The following is a 21,143-nucleotide window of genomic DNA, read 5'->3' as shown; positions in this document are numbered from 1 at the left end:
TGGAATCTACTTCACAAGACAGTGCCAGTGCCAAGAGCTTAGCAGAATTCAAAGGGGGATTAGACATTTATATGGATAATGGGAATAACGGATCTGAGAAAAAAATTTTAAAAGCAATATCAACCCTTTTGTTTCAGGGCATTGCCAAGTCTTGCAAGGTCAATTCCTCACAAGTGTTTGCTTTTGAAATTCAGAATATGTGTCTTGTTCTTGTGGTCTAAGGACACAGTTTCATGGAGTTTTTCTGTTCCTTGCTGGGATAGGTAGACACAAACTGGGTGCACAATTTATACACATAGCCTTCTCAATTTATTTTTTTACAGCACTATCTGCAGCAACATCACTTACCCCAGTGTTCCCGGGGGTGGGGAGGGCAGCCAGGTCATGATCTGGATTGCAGGCTCTATTTAAAGGACATTTCTGGAGGCCTGTTTCAGAAGCTAACCCTGCCTTATGGCATCAGCTGTGGCTGCAGGGGAAGATGAAGCCAATTCCTGTTTGCAAAGGACCGGGGAAGGAGGAGGCCTGGCAGCTGTGGCTTTGCTAGGAGTAAGGGACAGCACTTGGAAAGAGATGGAGAGACCAGGGAGAACCATCACCTTGCATCCTTAGTCTCCTCAAAACACTTAAAGTTTGTATCAGATAATGAAGGAGAGACAACTCAAAAAGGCACCAAGAGGTCCCCTTCCCATTTCAACACCTAAATGTTCTGGATGTCAATGCATTCAGTAACACATTTACTCATTTTTGATACCCAGGGTTTTGCAGCACCAAGAAAAAGTGAAGCTTTTTTATGGGTGGGGAGCTGAAAATCTTTTCCAGATCCTGTTTTGTATAGATTTCAAATCTTTAGAAATGAACCATCAGATTTTGTCCTTTAGATTCACCACTTTTATGAAATTTTCCCTCTCTTTTTTGTAGCACACTCATTTATGGGATATGATTTGTGAGAAGGTAGGCATTTAATCAGCTTAGGCATTAAATAGGCCCTGACACAAGAGCCTGGACAATGCTTCCACAGTTCCAGCTCCTTCCAGACCTGCTGTGAAAAATAATCTCATGTTCTGTAATGAGAACAGTAAATTACAGGAAAGCCTAAAAAGTAAAATGGTCATGAATCTTCCACACTCCCCAATGAGACCCCCCACTAATTAGAAAGGTGAGAGAGGCTTTTCCTGGAGCAGAGCCAGAACTGGGACTGCATCACCATTTCACAAAGTTACTTGTCACTGGGTTCTTGTCACTGGGTTTCCATTTCTCCAGGGTATTTCAGTCCTCCCGTAGAGGCTGGACCTGGACATGTTCTGCTGATGCTCATTAAGTGATGTCAGCCAAGGCCATGGCTCAGGATTGCCCAGGGGAATTTTTCCTGCTCTGCTTTCACTATAAATAAGTGCATAACATTGTAAATGCAAGGCTCCTGACCATCTGGACTCTAAGCACAATTTTGAATAATCTGTTCCTTTGTCAATCATTTTATCTGATAAATCCTGTCCTGTGCCTCAGTGTACCCACACTCACACTTGGAGGCCTTGGTGCATCTGTGCCCCGTCCTGAGAACAAATGGCATGGCCTGGCCTCCACCAAGTCATTAAACTCTCCTGACCTCCCAAATTGTGTGGCTGCTTCCAGGCAAGCCCATGGGAGCGGCCTCTGACCCAAGCCTGAAGTCCCTGAGATGCTGCCAAGGAATCTTTGCCCCAGCACTGGTTATTGTGAGGCAGATTCCTGGGAAAAAAAAAATAAGGACTGACTGTACAGGCTACTGCCTGGCTCTAACAGGCAACTAAGTGCCAAATGGGAGGATAAAGTCTTGCTTTAGAGATCCACATTTTCTCTGGGGCAAGGAGCACAATTTGTTCTGGTTTGTTACTAAAAAAAAAAAAAAAAAAAAACAAAAACAAAAACAAAACAAAAACCACAAAAATTGACAAAATTATTTAGGAGACTGTGATTTCCCAGTCTGTTCATCACACCCTATCCTGGCTGCTCCATCCCATGTGAGGCTAAGTCTTTGTATTGTTGCTTCTCAAGTGCCGTCCACCTGTGGGAACTCAAAAGAAATGCCATAATATTAACCCAGCCTTTGGCCGACACAGAGTATCGAGTCACTGGCAGGGAGTAAATATCCTCCTGTTAGCCAGAGATAACATTCATTTTCTCCATCAGCCTCTCAGTGCACAAATACTGTCTGTCACTAGGAATTGATCTTAGAAATATCTCACAAAGAACATACTAGACAGTAATGAAGTTTCAGGAATATAAAAAAAAAACTTCTATAATTTTCAGTCAGCTCAATTGTGTTTAAACAGTACTCTCCACACACAAAATAAAACCAGAAATTTGCCAGCTATCCCTTCTTTTTTCCTATTTTTTATTTTTCCCCTCTGTTTAAGAGGAGCTGTTAGATCAGGTGTCCTTCTCTTTCCCTTCCTAAGTAATGTCACTGCACTTTGTGGAATTCCTCCCTTGCTATCTCCCCTAGCTGAGTCAGACAGCCAAACCACCCAGAGACCAGGGAAATTACCAGAAGATGCCTAAAGCCTCTTACTAAAATATGCTGACATGATGCCAAGAGCCCAGCTCCACACCAGGGACAGCAAGGTGGGGCTCTCACAAATGAGAGTCCATCACCAGCTCATGGCCCAGCCTCACACCACGGGCAGGAGGAGCCAGCACAATTCCTTCTATTGCTTACCAAGTCAATCAATCTTTCTGTGGTGGAGAGAGAGGGGAAAACTCCTTTTAAGGTATCACTACTGCCTGCATAGAGAGCTGGCAGTCACATCATGGGATTACAGCTCCCAGCACCATGGAAGCCCACAAAGCTCCTCTGCTCCCTCTCAGGGACTCAGGCTACAGGGACAGGAGGCATGAGTATGGCTGTAGGATACTGGTGAGTATCTGTGCTGTTATCAAGGTGCCCACAACAGTGACAAATCTTAAGAGATCAGGCTGGGACAAATCAATGAGTCTGGCTTGATATCTTTGTTGTCCTTCTACTGGAAATTGAGGGCCAAGCTAAAATAAAAGTCTTGTGTCTTGTAATAGACATACTGCTCACAGCTCAGGCACCCCATATATGTAAATAAATATACTGTATGTAGTAATAATGCATACTTTGGCAGGCACATCCTCTGAAGTTCTTAAAATGTGTGTGCTAGGAGCCAAACATACATCCTCAATTCTAAATTTCAGGGTGTGCTTTGGAAAGGTTGCTAGTACAACTCAACACACTGGTTTGATGCACATTCAAATAAACCATGTTATTTGTAAAGCATGTTATAGACCCAGTGTGAACACTTGGAGGTATGAGGTGCAGAATTCTAGTAAAGTGAAAATTCCAGGGCACCAGACTGGACATGGGGACTCAATTTTCTGTTGGCAGAATTTTCTTTCAATTTTCTTTTGTCTGCATCTACTACTGTCTCCCCACAGAGTGCTCAGGAGATAGCAAAAATCAGGAATCATTCCCAAAAGCAGTCTGGCTAGAGCCACACAGATCTGGAGATGAGGAGAGGTCCATAGCTTAAATCAGGGCAGCCAAGCCAGCCTAACTCAGGGTAGGGGACAAGTTCTGGCAGGGCTTGACTAAAGCTGATGAGGCCAAAGTCCTCTGGATACCAGAATTTGGTTTCTCTTCTCTTGGGCTTACTTTTAGAAATATAAGGCTGAGAAGGGAAAATGTTTTTTTCTGTCACTTCACCCAGCCTCTCTACTCACTGTAATTGCCATCTGCAGCAGCCCTGTGGTCTGCACTGCTGTAACATTTGTATTTTCTGACTTCTTGCGTTCTTCATGCTCTTCTTGAACATTCAAAACACCTTTCAGCCAGCTCCAGTGGTTTACAGACACTGCTGGCACACCAACCATAATGCAGAGGGAGGGCGTCAGCAAGGGACCATCAACCCAGGGATGCACCTACAGTCACAATCCTTCCCATTCCCTTTGCTGGCAGAGAAGTACTGAGATTCTCAAAGGTTTGAAAAACATCCTTACATGTTTGGAGCAACTGGGATTCATATGCTTTCTTCATCTGAATTCCTTCCATTTGCCTGATTAGCTGCTCTAATCAGAGAGAAAAGAGATGCAGATCCACCAAAAGAGTCAGCTATCATCCTGCCTCCTGCACTTCCCAGGCACTGGCTGATGCAAGAGGGTGGGGGCATCTCTGCTCATCACAGCTGGCACCTGAGCTAGAAAAAAGGATGGTGGCGAGAAGGGAAAAGCTGGTCACACACAAATGTGTGTGTGCACAGGCACAGGAACAGCAGACCGTAAGAAGTGACCCTTGGGGAAGCACACAGAGGAGCTTTGTTGTTCTTCCCTTTGGTATCAGAACTCAACATGTAAAACAAGAAGTTTCTAACTTACATTTTCATTCATGACTGTCTGCTATACAGAGTCTAATTAAAGCCCCTCTGTTTCCAGATCAGTGAAAATATGCAACCTGTATATAAATGCTTTCTCTACAAGCTGAAAAGCCAAAATTATATTATTATTCAATTCTACTTAAAAAACAAACAAATTTGAAACCTGGAGCAGTCTCAGAAGTAACTTCCAACTATAAAACAAAGCAATGTGGAAACACAGCTTTGAGAAAACATGGCCCTGCTTCTCTTTTAAACAGACATATTTATTGGTGGCAAGACATAATGCATTTCAATCTCAGCTGAATAACTCACCTCAAAGGTTTTGAAAGAGACAAATCTATTTTGAAAATACATTTCCTTGTGTAAGCATAAAAGATGTACAATTTACATTTTTCAAGTATGTCATTTTTTCTGAAAAGAAAAACGCATTAAAAGGTAGAGGCAGAAGTCTGCAAACTCCCAAGAAAATGTGTTTTATTTGTGACCCTAATAAACATAAATAAAGCAAGGCAGCATCTAAGAAAATTAAGAGCTAGGCAGAAATGTAGAGGAAGGTCTGACAACAACACAACACAATATTAAGAATTCTTTACATCTAAAAGTAAGTTTTGGGAGGGTTTAGTGCTTTGCAGTATAATATGCTTAAGCAATTCAGCCCAAAGAGGAGAGGAATTTGGGCTGTTTGGATTCATTTGCCAGGAAGAAAAGACTTCTTGCTTTTTGATATTAGGAAAAAAAATATATAACTGACATCAAGGCATCATCCGTAAAGAAGACCCAGCATGTGGATTCTGCTCTGAGCAACTTTAGCCTTCCAGGATACCTCAGTTTTTACTGCCTTTTACTGCCTTTCCCTGCAAGCACCAGGAAAAACAGAGATCCCCTCCACCACCTGAAAACAGCTGAGATGCATTTTCACTTCCTTGTGACATTTAGTCATCTTTCCCTGTTAGATTTTCATGTATTTTACATGCAGTAAGGATTGAATTTCAAAGCAAGTGGTGGCCTCAAGGGGTGGGGAGGGGGTATCCTGGGAAGAAACCCTGCAGGGCTGGGCAGCCTCTGGCCTACACTGACAGCTTGCAAGGATGAAGCTGCAGCAGGTTTCCTCCTGCAGGATTCACCTGCTCACAGATGGCTCTAGGCTAGAATTTTGCCATTTACATCTAGCATTACAACTTCATAGTTGATATCTGATGATCAGCTGCTGGGAGCAGCAGCAGCACCTCCCCAGCCATTTCCCAGGGAGGAGGTGACAAAGCTGACACTGTGGCAGGGTGGGCACAGCTCTGTTACACAGCAGGTCCCATCACTCCGATGGGATGGGAGCCCATGGCATCCTCTGCTAAACCCATCTCTGCATTTATTTATTACTGCTGCCCAGCAGTCCCCCGTAATACTAGAGGTGACATTTTGGAAAGGAACATGTGAGAGGATGAGATGCTGGCACAAAACCTGGGAAACGCTTCCTCCTGTCTTGCACAGGAGATCCTGAACCCCCATGCTCCTGTGTCTGCTGATGTAAATATACCAGGCAGGACAGGCAGGAGCTGTGGCTTGCCCATCTCTCAACTCTCTCAGTGACACTCATGGGCCATTTGTTGCCTGAACTATTTTTGCTGTTTGCTGAGATTCAGTGGCGAGCACAATAAATATGAAATATAACAACTAGACCACATTCAGCTCCTCACAGCAAATATTCTCAAGTATTTGACACCTTGAATGTGAAGAAATTATAGCTTATTGAAAGCAAATATGTTGAATAAGAGCCCTGAAACACAACTATAAGAACTGAGGTGTCCACAGACATGTCCCCATTCCTTCATCCCTCTGTCCTTCCATCCCTCCTTCCCTTTTTCCCTCCTCTCTCTGTTTTCCTGAGGATGAATCACACCACCCATGCACCATGGCCTCATTTTTCAGCAGATCCCATCCTTTGTCACTTCTTCCATGCAGCCATCCAGGAGCCATGGGTTTACTGGCTCTGTGCTGGCCTCCAACAAGCACAGCATCTGAGAGCAAAGACTGCACACTTTTTGTAAATTTAGGTTCTAATCATGCTGTGGCTTGATTCCCTGTTTGCAAAATGAGCATATTAATCCTTCCTTTATCCCACTGTTTATCAGCCTTGACTTACAAGATTGTAAATTCTCTCTGGCAGGGTAGTCTGTTAGAATGTGTGCTTGCTTCAACAGAGCCTCGAAGCCCCTAGGAATTTCTAAATGCTGCTGTTCATGTATTATCATATTATTCATCCTGATTAATTTCTGGGTTGTATCTTTAAGCAAGGCTGCTGTTTCCCAAACCTTAACTTCAGAGTCCATGAGCAGATTTATGCCTGCTGTCATGCCATTAAGTTACATTACTGTTAATAATTCCTTGCTCTGAACACACTGGCTTGTACGACCCCATTTTGTGCTTCTACAAGTGATAAAGGATAGCTCTGAGGAATTTTCATTGCAAAAGAAATCAATTCTCAGCTCGCAGGGGAAGATAGCAAGGGCCATATAAGGTGATCTCACACTACCACCACTCCCTTTAACAAGACTGTAATTTTTTTGCAAGCTGTACATCTGGATGCCAGCTTTCCAAGCACTGGGGTTGATCTATCAAACACTGCAAAACAATCTATCTTTAAAATGAATGATGATGCAAATTGTTCTCAGAAAAGAAATCTATCAAAAAAAAAGAAGAATATAAATTAAAGACTGGACATGGTGGCAGAGGAGGAATGCTAAATGGTTTACATCAAGTTAATCCACTGCCAAAACTTTCTCTGATTTATGTGCTACAATGGCAACCCCAGACTAAAGGTAAAAGGGGCACATTGCCAACACAGAAACAGTTTCTGAAGAGGCTCTGCACATGCCTGACTCCCTGTGTGCTCCTGGGCTGCTTTGGGGAAGAGCTCCTCACTCCTCTCCTTGGAGGTGCTGCTGTACTGCCCAGAGCCAGAGAAGGAAGAGCTGCTCAGCTGGATGCCCCGCAGCTAAGAGGGGTTCAGTGAGTGATGGCATCTCCTCCACACCCAGCGGACTGGAACCCAAGCTCAGCCTTGCTCCCAGCCACTGGTGGCTCATGCAGGCAGGGATGGCTGTTCTGGAGAGCCCCTTGGTCCCAGCACCTCCTCCACAGCATTGGAAATCTCAGCTGAGAGGATCAGCCCCAGCCCCAGTGCAGTGACTGCAGTGCTGCTCACACCCCTGTGGGATCCCAGACTTGATCCAGGGCAGTGTGCTTCTCCCTGGCAGTGAAATCATGAGCAGCTACTGACCTGTGCCTGCTGTGACTCCTCCAGCCACTGACCAGACTCTGGCCTCTGCAGAGGGGCTCGGAGCAGCCGTGCAGGTGCTGCACCAGCAGCTCCTGCAGCAAGGAGCCCCGCACTGGAGAGGACAGGGAGCCCTGTGGATGGCTGTGGAGGGTGGATTCAATGGAACCAGCCAGCCTTTGGCCCTTGGGACAGGAACACAGCATGACTTGTTACTTACTATAGTTACAGACAACATGCAGTGCACGGCTGAGACCCTTCCTCCGTCAGTGGCAGGGGGGCTTGGGGGTCATTTAATACTGTCCATTACACCAGAAAAATTGATTACACAAACACTGAAACTGCAGCATGAGGCACTCATGAGCTGAGAAGTGCCAGAAATAGGATTGCTAATCTGTCCTTTATTTAGTCTACTTTTGCATGTGTACTTGATAAGGTCTTTAATTACAGGATCTCATGTTTGCAGTTCTGTTAAAAAACAAACACAAGGAAGCCCAAATGAAGCTGTACAAGAGCCCAAGCAAGGGTTTTGCTAATTTCCCAATTCTTATTGTGAGTGAGAGCAGCATTTTGGGCCATCAAATTCTCATTTGCCAAACCTGTTGTACTCCTCCTCCAGTTCTGCTCTGCAGCCCGTTTGCTGATATAATGGTAAGCAAAGCTATTAGGAGTGCTGGGAAGAGCCATCAGAAGCCACACGTGGATTTGCCAGCCCCTATTACAGGCTGAGCAAGGTCCCAGCTAATTGATGAGACAAAGCAATTTCTGTGATTGAAAGTCTATATAAAGTACTGCATTTTTATCAGGTGCAGCTTTGATTTTTCATTAATTACTATACTAACTTTGGAAGGAGGAGGGGGAGTATTTATCCCACATAAGGCAAAGAAAACCAAAGTGTATACTTGGCAGAGACACACTGTATTTGTCTGGGATGAAAAACAGGACATATCTGCTGGTAGACAGCTATCCAGGGAGATATTTTTCCCCTGCTGCACTGTTTCTTTTGGCAGCACAATGTGCTAACTTTAGAAGTGTCTGAATGCCTTTGCTAAACTATTAGCACAAAATAAGCTCCTTTGTGTTTCATCCATTCATGCCTCTTAATTTATGTTCTGGCATCACTTTTCCTTGTATTGTGCAAGTCAAGAGTCTGCACATGGGGCCAAAATGTGTTTGTGCACAGGCGAGGATCAGGACAAATGCCCCTGAAGTCAATACAACGGCACCAGAAAGCCAGACCCCACCATGTCCCTTATTTGCAATGACATTCACCCTACCTCAAAATCTTGCTCAGAAAGTAACAGTGTACCTTCCCCTGCCTTGGGGCTGATGACAGGCTAACCAAAACCAGGAACAAGCCGTGGTACAGGGGCCAGAGCCCTGCTCCCCCTGTCTGGGCTCCCTGTTTGCCCCATGCTGGCAGAGTCAGAGGCCACCATGAAGCCCATCAGCAGAGCCAACACATGCCTAAAGTGAAGTGATCCTTCTTCTTTTGATTAGTGTCTGTGTTACAGCAACGTGTTTTATTGCCTGGGAAAGACACAATAAAAAAAAATCTGCAGCAATAAATAATGTGAAACAGGATATTCAAGAACAATAATCCAAAGCACTGCATGAAGTGAGGGCCTTTTCCTTTAAACACTGCACACTGCAAGTTCCCTGGGGCATCAAAAACCCATTCTTTCATCTTCTTTATGGAACTAAGGGAATTGCTGGTGCTTGACCTATCAAGAAAATATATATATATATTTTAAAGGTTTTTACTGAGCCAAGAAGTCTAATGCTCTGAAGTTTGACTGATACAGTTTGCAGAAACAGCTGCACCCCAGGAAGTTTAAAACTTCACTTTTCCAAACCTAGAGTAATTCACCACCTTCCCAGTGAAAAGGACAGGGAAGTGGAAGTGCTTTGGGTGCATTTACTTCTGGTGAAGAAGTGTACTGTTCAAGTCCCCGGAAGGCAGCACCCAGGATTGTCCCTTAAGGCAAGCTGCTGAGTGCTGGGATGGGAGCTCACCTGAAAATCTGAGCTGCTGGAAAAGGCTTGGCCAAACCCCAGGTAAACAGGCTGCTGATGCCTGTCTGGGACACGTTTTACAGAAGAGAGCATAAAAAGGGAAAAGTCCCTTTAACAGGAGCCTCCAACTTCCTTGGCTCAACCCATCTTTGCCCAAACCAAGCTGCAGCACCAGTTTGGAGGCCTGAGTTGGGCTTGGGGGCTTAGAGTTGTATCTACGTAACCCTGCTGCCCCCACACCTTCAGGGACAGCAAGGGGCAACTGATGTCTTTGAAGCCAAAAAAGTGGCATCCCCAGAGAACTGAGCTCTGACACTGACATTTTCTCTCACTCACACACGTGTCCTGAGGCTGCACAGCTGCCAGAAACATGCTGAAAACACACTCCTCCATCCTGACTGCTTGAGGGCTTTTTCTCAGATTTCAAGTCCTAGAAATAGGTACTTTTCATCCTTAACTGTGCCTTGTTCTACCCCCTTCACAAGAGGATTCTCCTGAAACATCTGTGAAGAGCTGCAGCTCCAAAGCAAAGCTCGGCTCACATGGGCAGCTCAGACCACAGACGACTGGGAAAGAGGGAAAGAAGGATGGAAAGCGAGCACCAGTGCACCAAGTCTTGTTTCAGCCTTCCAACATAGGCTAACACAAAGACAGGATGACTGCAAAGCTGGCAGGTAAAAGCTAAATAAAGGTACCTGCCAGCTGGAGGGTGAATGTGGTGCTAAGAAAACATGGCTACGTGCAACACATGAAGTGGTCCAATGGAAAACAGGAAAAGCATCTACATTATCTCTTTTTGAACTGTTTATAGCTGGGTCTAATCACAGTCCTATTAAGGTCAATGGACAAATTCCAGGTAGCCAGGGCTGAAGCTTTGGCTCCTTAGCTTTGTTCGGGGTTATTAACAAATAAGTTTCATGGTGTGTAATGGCTAAAAGCACCACTTCTGCCTCTTGGTTGCACAGTTCAGAACAAGGAGCAGGCTCAACAGCTCTGGAGCAGAAAGGAAGCTCTGTCTGCTGCAGGAACACATCACTTGATTCAGATGCAAACTCTAATTTATGCAGACAGACATACTTGTACACAGACAAACACGCTGGGTTTTCATCCCAGTGTATGGATGAGTGGGCTAATGAAAAGAGATGACAACTTTCTCTTACACACACGCAGTCACCTACACAAAATCATGCTAAAAATATTTTGTAAAGGCAGCAGTCAAGTACACTGAATAGGGAACAGCAGAATTAAGACTGCCTATTCATTTTGATACAGTTCTAAGAATTAAAGTTAAGCAATAATAGTATTGTCCTCAGTGTTACATTAACAATTCCTGCTCTATTTGTTCTGAAAGTACATGTCTTGTATTAAAAATATCTTTTTTTTTTCTTTTTTTCTTTTGTTTTCCTATCTGAAGTCTTGGGGGGAAAAAACAGGAAACAAAATCCAAGTCTTTATTTGTAAAAATTTCTGGAGAGTTTTCTCAGGAAAAGCAAAAGCAAAAACACTGAGATTAGGAAATGTCAGAGTTAGGGCTGCCCAAACATGGAGACACTTTTGATTTGCTCACATGTCTATCACCAAATAAAGTGAACCAAAAATGCACAGCCAGCCCTGGCTTTTGAATGACTCTGCAACCTCAGGGGCAGTCTTTTAACCAAAGACATCTATGCATTTAAATTCCAGGGGAAGATTCCCTATTCATTTTTCTAAAAGGAAGATGAATCCTGTGCCAGGGTGGTTCCCCCTGAGTCACTGGCAGTGGTTCAAGTTGCCATCCCCATCTAAGAGCAGCCTGAAGGAGAAGACACTTCAGCCACCTTTGGTGAATAGGTTCTTTCATCTTCTCCTCCACATCCATTCCACACTTGAGCTGTTCTGTCCTTTCCCCTTAAAATGTCCCAGTTCCAGGCCTGTCACATAATTTCTTCACTCCCTGAAGTTCCAGGATCCCCATCCTGCCAGCCATATCCCTATTTCTCTCCTTCCCACAAATCTCATAGCTCAGCCATTCTCAGCTCTGCATTTCCAGGCTCTCTGCTATGCATTTCCAGTTCTCCCTTATTTCCCCCCCTTTCCATCCCTCATGCCTCACCACCCCATTCATCTCCCTCTGCTTCTCTTTCAATTTAGTTTGGGCAGCAGCATCCCTCCTGCCTGTGCTCAGCAGGATTCAGGGACAAGGTGAGGCCAAACCCTGTGGTCTCAGTGCTCTGCCATTGCCAGGATGGTCCTGAATCTCCCTGCTCTGGCTCTGTGCAGACACACCGCTTGGAGTGCAAATTAAAAAGTTCAAGTGAGTCACTGCTGAGCATGTGAAAAAAAGAATTTTTCCTAAAACTCGACATCAAGGCAGATTTTAGTGACTACTGGAATTTGAGGGAAGGAGTAAAAATACATACTGAACATGGGATCTACCTGTGCCAAGCATACTCCCCCCACTCAAAAAGCAATGATCCTCCCATCTTTGGTACAGACAAGCAAATAATTTAGACTCTTGGTTGTTTCAGGAATGAGTCAACAGTAAGAGTTCTTTTACATCTCTGTAGGATATCTTAACCAAGGTTTTTGGACATGGCTTGTAAGCCTTTGACAACTCTATTCTCCCAGAGGGCAGGAGAAGGATGGATAAACAGATGGAGAATGATGAACAAACCATCTGTGCACCCACAGCAACCCACCAGCTCCTCGGGTAGCCTGCAGGGACCCTCTGGGCAGCTCCCCAAGGGTGGGATCTTTCTAGATTACACCTTAACAGTCACCACATCTAATAAATGGTGGGAAATAGAAGGTGTGTTCCATGCTTATTGCTACACAATTATTTTACCTAAACACAACACAAAAGCACATTCTTAATGCAATGCTGAGACACCCATCTCCTCCTTCAGAATAGAACAACCATTTATTTTCTTGCAGGAATAAATACAAATGCTTGTCTTCCCTGACATAATTCCCTCCCTTAACTAAGCCAGGGTCACTCCCAGGACTTCTCCCCAGAAAAACCTGACCCTCCCTTCCTGTTTTCATGGATTCAGCTCAAAGAGATTCTCATACAACTCAATATGAGCTGGTTTCAAGATAATATCTGTTCTGTTCCATGCCTACTTTTCTTGCTGAAAGATAGAAAAAAAATAGCTTTTTTTTTTTTTTTAATCATCCTCTGGGTATATATATCATCATTTGAACATACTCATAATCACTAAATATTCTATTGGAACTTGCAGACATGAAGCATAATGGCATAAACTCAGTCTGCATCTGGAAAGGACAGAGTGGGTAATTTATCAGAAAACAGGTGGAAAAAAAGGTGCCTTTATGCTTTCCAGTGTCTAGAAGATATCCAGAACTCCATTTCAAATCATATTATGAAGGTAAAAGTTGTAAGGACTTGAAAGACAGCACTGAGTCTTCCCAGACTACCTACCTACACTGATTTTACCACTTGGACTGGAAGAGCCTGAACAACATGTTTTGGCTATTACAGAGAACTTCACCAAAACAGGCAGGTGCTGGCATGATTAGGGCTGCAGGTAAAGTTCTCAGAGGAAAAGCTGTGCTCCATTTGCCAGCCTGTCTCCCCAGTTTATTTATTTGTGCAGCTTTAACTAAGGAAGTTTACATAAAGACCATGAAATGCTGCTAGGAGGAAATGCAGCAACATAAATTGGCTCTCAGTGAATGACAAGACAGAAGGTGGGCAGAAAGGGACTTCTGTTGATGTGCGATGAATTTTGGGGGCTGGTGAACCACAGAATTAAGATCCCAACCAAGGATTTTCTGAATTTCTTATAATTGTAAATCTGAATCCCAGAGCCCTATGAGGTGTTTGTACTGTTTTTATTCAGGTCATCTATGGAGTATAGAGAAATATTTCTATTCAATTCACACATTGCTTGGCTCATGTTGTACAGCAACAAATAAGTTTTTGATTCTTCCTGCCATCCCTCATGTCTGGGTTGACACAATCACATCTGAGATTTCTCAAGATAAATGTCCACATCTTCAGGAAGTCTGCAGCTACCATGGTGGGAACGCCAACCTGCTGCTTCCCGCTGGCCTGAGCACGTTTCATGATGACTCTACACATCAAACAGCTACAGGCACATCATGCAAGTCCACTGCTCCCCAGAACTGCCAGTTCAGTGCACCTGCAGTGAACAACCAATACCCAGACGTGCAGTAAATCCATCCAGCACAGTGGGAGTGGGACCTATGGCTCAGGTCCACTGCAACAGGGCTGCTGTGGCACAGTAAAGTGCACTGCTTTCCAAAAGCACCAGACTTGTGCACATGCCTTGGCCAACAAGAAGGTTTCAGGACACATGGCAGCCCAGATAGATTTATTGCCTTTTAAATCCAAACTGGTCACTTAACTTCTGGAAACTCTGGACAGGTACAGAAAATACCCAAGACTTTCTGGGTAAGGCTTTGGTCAAAAAAAGTGATTATGCCAGTGGAAGTGAATAGAACATCATGGCTAAATTTCAGTTTAAATTTCAGTTTGACACCAGGATCCACTGGTATGTTCTGCCTGCATCACAGGCTGATGCATATAAGCCATAGGCAAATGACTGGCTGCATAGTTTATAAATACTTTTTTTATTCTTTCTGAAAGAAAATGTTGTTTGAATGCATATTGTCAGTAAAGCAGAATTACTTGTGCTCAGTCTTTTTTGACTGTAACCTGTGACAGATCTACAGGAAAACATCCTTTTAACTAAACATGTGACTGTTGGGCATATTTGATAACAGTATATTTCAAAATGATCAAAGTCACCTGTCAAAGAAATTAGATTAGTCATTATAAGTCTTCAGTAGTTCCCATGAGAACCTTGAACAGTTGGTGGCTCTTCTTAAAAGATTACAGTAAGCCTTGTAATGTGTTGTGATGAAAGTGGTAAAGATTTGGAATAAAGGGCAGACTTAATAAAAATACTTTTATTTATAATAATAAAAATACTTTTTATTTCTGAAAGTAGATGGTTTTTAATTGAGGCTTTTAATTGTATTGAATATTATCAGTTTGTGATACAGAAAACATTGAAAAAGGACTTATATATTTCTATGAACTGCTGGAAATGGCGTTTTAAATTAATTCCTCTGAAAGAATCTGGTTCCTAGCAGCCAGTGTCAATGGCAACAGATATTATTATTTCCACACCATTTCTCCTTGTTCTCCTACTAATGCCAAGATGAGAAACAACGCTGATATGTGTTCACAGGACTATTACACATTGGATCTTAGAGTCTTATCAGTGAAGATGAAACAAAATTGGCAGTATAATATCCATGACCTAAAGATAAAGTTGGAGAATTTCAAAGCAAAATTAGATGAGGTTTTAGCCATCATGACTGCTGGTGTTCAATATAATAAAAAATTATTCATTGACTTTTTTATTCTTTTCACAACTGGAAACTTCTATGATGTGTAACACTGTGTAAAAATGGAAATCCTATAAATTCAAATAATAAAGGATATCACTTAACTAATATTTAATCCAAAGAGGTATTCAGATAATCCAGAATATCTGAGAACAATGATTTCTTCAAAGCATTAGAAAAGATTTCTCTTTGAAACAGCTTGTTTGAAGTCATTTTGCACAGACATAAAACAAAAGACTCTCTGTTTAAAGGATTACATTTAAAGACCCGTTTTTCTGCATTTATTTGTCAGAAAATGCTGATTGGGGAGACCCCTAAACTGCAATAGAGAGTATTATGGCTGTCATTTCAAAGGAGACTGATAACTTCTTTAGATCTTTCTCCAACAGTGAGGTAATCATGCATCCTTGTCCTTTCATTATGATTTCTTAGCCCAAAATTTATCAAAGAGCAAAATTTTATAATGCTCTTTTTTAAAGACCATTTTGATGTTCTTTACTGTCAATGCTTTCTTTTCAATTTTTTCCCTTTATCTTTCCCTGAAGCACATACCTCACATAACACAAAAGGACTTAAACCCTTTAAAGTATATAATAGCATGGGGCTTATAAAAAACAAGGTACCTGATGACCAAGTTTTCAAAGTCCTTACTTGTATGATTGTGTACATGATGTTTAGGCCATTTTTTCATTATATATGAAAAATCATATTACCACTACACAGTTCTTTCTGTGCTGAGTGGCTTTGGGTTATATCGGTCCTCATGAAAGCAACTTTTTTCCCTGATGTACCCAGCCAATGCAGCCCCTTCAAAATCAGTTGCAAAAACATGTTATGGTCCTATAGACAGGGGGTTTTAAGAAGAGAAGGGATAGGTGGGGGCATTTTCCTGGCTGCTAGTGGCACAAAGGCCATGGAAATGTTGCCCAGGGTTCCCAGGGGCAGCCTCTGGCTGAACCGAGGTTGTGGTTGGAATCTCACCCAGCCTGCAAATGTTTGTCCAGAAGAACTGCAGATGCTCTGTAGTGAATTTAAGTTTCCAGGCTTTTCCCAGTTGCTTTTCCCAGCTGTCCTCCACAAACCCCACCAGAAGCAGCCATGGTGTCCTTGGCCGTACCAGTGAGGTGCTGAGAACTGGCATCCCAGCTCCAATGCTGCCCAGAATCACTGACATCACTTGACTTTTAGCAGTGAGTTTTGGCCCTGACCAGCCCTTCCAAATAATGCTGAGGCACTGTCAGGGAGACACTCAGGCCAGAGAACATTCCCAGGTAGAGATAATGGACAAGGCTTCACTGTTTTGGGAAGGAAAGGGAATGAAGTCCAGCCAGACAGATGCAAAACCAGGCCATGTATTTCTTGCCCTCAGGGCCAACAGTCCCTGGAGTTCAGGGATTTCCTCAGTCAGAGCTGGAATATTTTTGGGAGTTTGACTGTTCCCAATTACTTTATATTGCATGAATTTGTCTAAATGCATGTGAGATCCATGGAAAGCTTTAGCATCCTTAACATCATTTGGCAAGCAGTTCCACGGCTCATTTCAGTGTTATTAATACCATACTTAAATGTAAGTGATAATAAATCTATCATGCCTTGGGGAAATGTTCCAGGGGGTAATAGTTCTAATAACTCTTAAAAAGGTTTGCTGGGCTTACTGTCCAAGTATGCCTAGCTTCAAATTTCAGCTACTTGGTTCCTGTTAATGCCTTGTCCATTAACTGGCAAAAAAGAAATATATTATTAGATACTTTCTCTGAGTAAACTGTGATGAAACCACTCCTTAACCTTCTCCTTTATATAATAAATCAGCTGAGTTCCCGAAATCTCTCCTAAAGAGGCATACTTTAAAAACTCCAGTAATTACAACAAATATGTTGTGGCGTGACTTTCCTTCCAAAAAGGAGCCCTTTTTAGCTGCATAAAACACACCTTGACAGAAATAAATAACATTCACTCTGTCTTTAGTTTTTGACATTATGAAAATGTTTGGTCTGTCTCCAGGCCAGATAAACAACTTCACAATTAGCATCCCAGAATATCCCCTTATGAGCAAACTGTGCTCCAAAATAAAAGTGGACTTCAGTCCAAAAGTGTTAGTCTGAGTTCTAAGTGTGCTAAGGAACATAAACAGCTTATTCAGCACTATATTCTTTGGGAAATTTTTCCATAGAGACAAGCTCTTTCTGAACACAAGAATGGCACTAATTTGTTCATATGCATATAATTAACTTCATTCCACTGATTTTCTTGGAGATTTGTTAGAAGATGAGAAGTGATCTTTATACTTCACACCATAAAATGTGAAACAGCAGATCTTCTTACAAGATACGTATTTCCAATAGAAGAAAAAATACATCATTACAGTTCTATTGATTTGGTAGTAGAAATGATTAGTGTTTCTTGTTAAATCTGATTTTCAGGTGTATTTTTTCTTGCACCCTGATATTGTTTAATAAAGATTATACAGTAATGTTCACTACTGGAAAAATTAACCACTCTTTCAATCTTGATTTTCAAGTGCAGAACACTCCTTAGACTTCCAGGCATATACTGTAAGAATGAATACATCTTCTCAAATGCTAATCTTTGATTTTACACATCCACCTTGCCAAATCATTTTCTGTAGTGCTGATACTCGAAGCACTCCCTGCACAGAGATGTAAATAACATTCCCATACACAGTATTTCCAGAATCCTCACTGAGGCATGAATGAGTGCCTTTTGAGCAAAACTGATAAGAGCACTTTCTGAAACAGACAACTTGGAGCAATATTACCCAGAGAATTATTACTCCATAAGTAAAAGTGTGTTTTCAAACTCTCCAAAGTGCCTCCAGAGATTCAGACAATGTGCAAGTAAAACATGTGGTATCTGAAGCTCAGAAAGAACTGTTCATAGCAGAAGATCCAAATACATGAGAAATCTGTGTAGTATTCTCTGTTGAGAACTGAGATCTCCAGAGAAACACAGATCTCACTTGTGCATTGCACCAGCTTTCAACAAAACCTTGATGGAAACCAGTGCTTTCACCTTCTGAAAAAATTGAATTTCAATCTTTATGTTTGGAACCTGTATCCTGAATATGAGCAAGATGATTCTGGTTCTTCAGAGGCACACCAGATTTCACATATTACACATTTGAGCAAACAATCACTTGATTCAGAGGATTGATAAACTAAATTCCTACCATAGTGGATGTACAAATCAGGCAAGAGACTGCCATTTTGATAATTCTCTCTTCCTTTATTAAAATTTAACTTTAACATATGATTAAAATGTATTTTGATATTTACTGCAAGAGAAACAAGACCATGCCAGTTGCATTGGCTCAACAGCTTAAAAAAAAAAAAATTCAGGTACCTCAGGATTGTCTGAACAGCATTATTATGAGAATTTTCTAGGTTGTTAATACTTTGATGGCACTAATCTTGCTTTGCAATTAACATCTGAACAGACGCTCATGTATGTCAAACCTTCTTTTGAAATTTAATTAATTATCATAAGATTCTCCCTCACCTCACAGGCCCTGTCCCCCATGGTGACATAGGGGAAAGGGCTCTAAGCTCTCAAACAAGTCAAGCTGAATTATGATTCCACTAACCTCTTCTGTATTTTTTTTTTCACACCAACTTTTCTCATCATCAGTTTCAGCTTCCCTTTAAAATAGATTATTTGTTAAATGTTGCTTCATGTCTCCAGCACTGCAATTTAATGTCACCCTTTTTAATTTAAAAGAACATTATTTTACAGAAGAAAGCAAGCAAGCAAGCTTTTCAATCTTTCTTATGTTTTTCTCTGGAGGGCAAATTTATTCTAATCACTTTCCTGAGCATAATTTAGCACATGTAATTATATCTCAAAACAAAAGGAAGTGAATCAATGCATTACTTTGATTTTAGGAAATACTAAATATAGTCAATCTAAGGATTTCTTACTACCCTTTTGATACAGTTGTCTTTGCCAAGGACCAAAGTGCTTCTGAGCAGAGAGCAAATAAGAAGATGTGAACAGCCTTTCTGAAATTCAGGATTGGTGTCTGGAGGCATTATAGTTCAGGTCTAACCTGTCAGTCTGATGCAAAATAAAACACACTTTGATTCTGGCACACTGCTGCAGTTTTGCTTTACAGAAAAATAATTTATTTTGTTTGCTTTTTTTAATACCACAGTCATCCTAGATCACACTCATGTCCTGATCACCAGGCCATCCTAAACCCATGCAGCTGCTGTTATGCACAGTGGGAAGGATGTTCCCTGAAAGACAAGTGATCCTGTCTCCACAGAGTGATCTCCTGAGCAGTACAGTCACAGCCTGCAGGTCACCATACTCATCTCTAAGGCCTTCCTCCCTCTCTGGCCCTGGTTTTACAATGCCCTGGTGCCCCCTCAATGTCACACATTTTCGCTGCACACTTTGTGGCTGATGAGGAGCTGGTTCGATGTGCTGCTCCAGCTGTGCAAGCATTTCTCTGCAACTGGTGACCCATCATCCTGACTTTGAAACACTCTTATTTATTTACAATCTTTATTAATTTATCCACTCTCACTTCCTAAGGTACTGTACAGAGCACTCTGATAAAACAAAGGAAAATACTAATCAGAATTAAGGGCACTATTAAAACTCAATGGATTCAATAGAATTTCAATGGCTAAGAGGGAACAATAAACTGCAATGAAGAACTTACACAGGAAACACAAGATGCTGGAAATTAACATATTTTTTTCAAGAGATATTCATAACTAAGCAGCTGCAATAGATGCTTCATGTACCCTTCACTGTACCTGTAAACAAGGGCAAAATGAGCTGAATTTTGCCTTTGGCTGAGGATGTCAGGAGGATGAAGAGATTTTGTACCAAGTTCTCCATTTTCTACAACTTGTGTGCTTGGTCACATGTGGTGGGAACCGACATTGCCAATAGTTCTGGTGAAAAGCCAAGTGGCATTAACCATTTTTGGATCCTAACTCCGCTTTTCCAAGGAGACAGAGGCAGCTGGGGCAGGACCCCCAAAGGGTGAGGGCTCCACAGCACTGAGGTGTGCAGCAGCCGCTTCCCAGGCGCTCACTGCCTCCAGCAACGGGGCTGAGCGAGGCATCTGGGCTCCCTAAACGGAGATTCCTGGAAACAGGAGCCACAAACCAGCCAGCGGGCAAGGAAGCCAGTCACAATGAAATCTTGAGGTGGTGTCAAGCCCTACCCCACCCAAGGGTGCTGTACGTGGATGGCGTACACAGCCCCGTGGGATGGAGAGCCCCGTTCCCACCCCCACTCGAGTGCCTTTTTCCCATAATACACAACCCCAGGATGCAGGAAATGGAAGCTCACATCATTCCCTGGCCTGAGGAAATGTCTGCACATCAGAGAGCTGGTTTCAGGGTTGTATTTTTCCTTCAGGGTGAAAAAGGAAGATGCAGAGCATCTAAACTGCAAAACTTTCCCCTGTGAAAATCTTTTCCAGTTCTGGTTTTGTTGGGGTTTTGATTTTGTTTTGGTTATTTAAATTTTTTTTGTTGTTTTGGGTGGTTTTTTTTGGGTTTTGTTTCTTTTGGGTTTTTTTGTTTGTTTTTGTTTGTTTTGTTTGGTTTGTTTTGGATTTTTTTTTTTTTTTGTCAAGGAAGACAACAAAAGGGAAAAAGAACATCAAATTTTGGCCAGAATAAAAATCTATTCTGAGTGAAAAAGAAATTTTCCCTTTCTCTATGCCATGAAATCTACACAGTGGCTCTTGCTATTCAAGGAGTAACTTTATATATCTTTAAAATTCCACTGCCTCTTAGGTAAAATGCTAGAGGTGTATTAGAAACAACCAGCAATACCTTGCCAACCCTCTGCTAAAAGCAGTGGTGATGAAACAACCACCAAAACCATGGTCTGCAGTGGAAACAGGAACTATTGAAGGGCTTGGCCCAGCAATACCATGTGCTGCAGCCCTGTGCCATGGAGCACAGCAGAGAGGCTGAGGATTTCCTGCTGGGAAAGATGCTTTGGCAGCCTGTGGTCATCCAGGTGAAGCCTGGTCCTCCCACCAGGCTCCCCAAGACCTGCTGCTCACTCCCAGCAATGTTCTACAGCAAGGAAAAGGACAATAAAACCAGCTCCAGGTG

The sequence above is a fragment of the Lonchura striata genome, chromosome 3, assembly GCF_046129695.1.
Source record: "Lonchura striata isolate bLonStr1 chromosome 3, bLonStr1.mat, whole genome shotgun sequence".
NCBI classification, from domain to species: Eukaryota; Metazoa; Chordata; class Aves; order Passeriformes; family Estrildidae; genus Lonchura; species Lonchura striata.
This window is presented reverse-complemented; position numbering follows the sequence as displayed.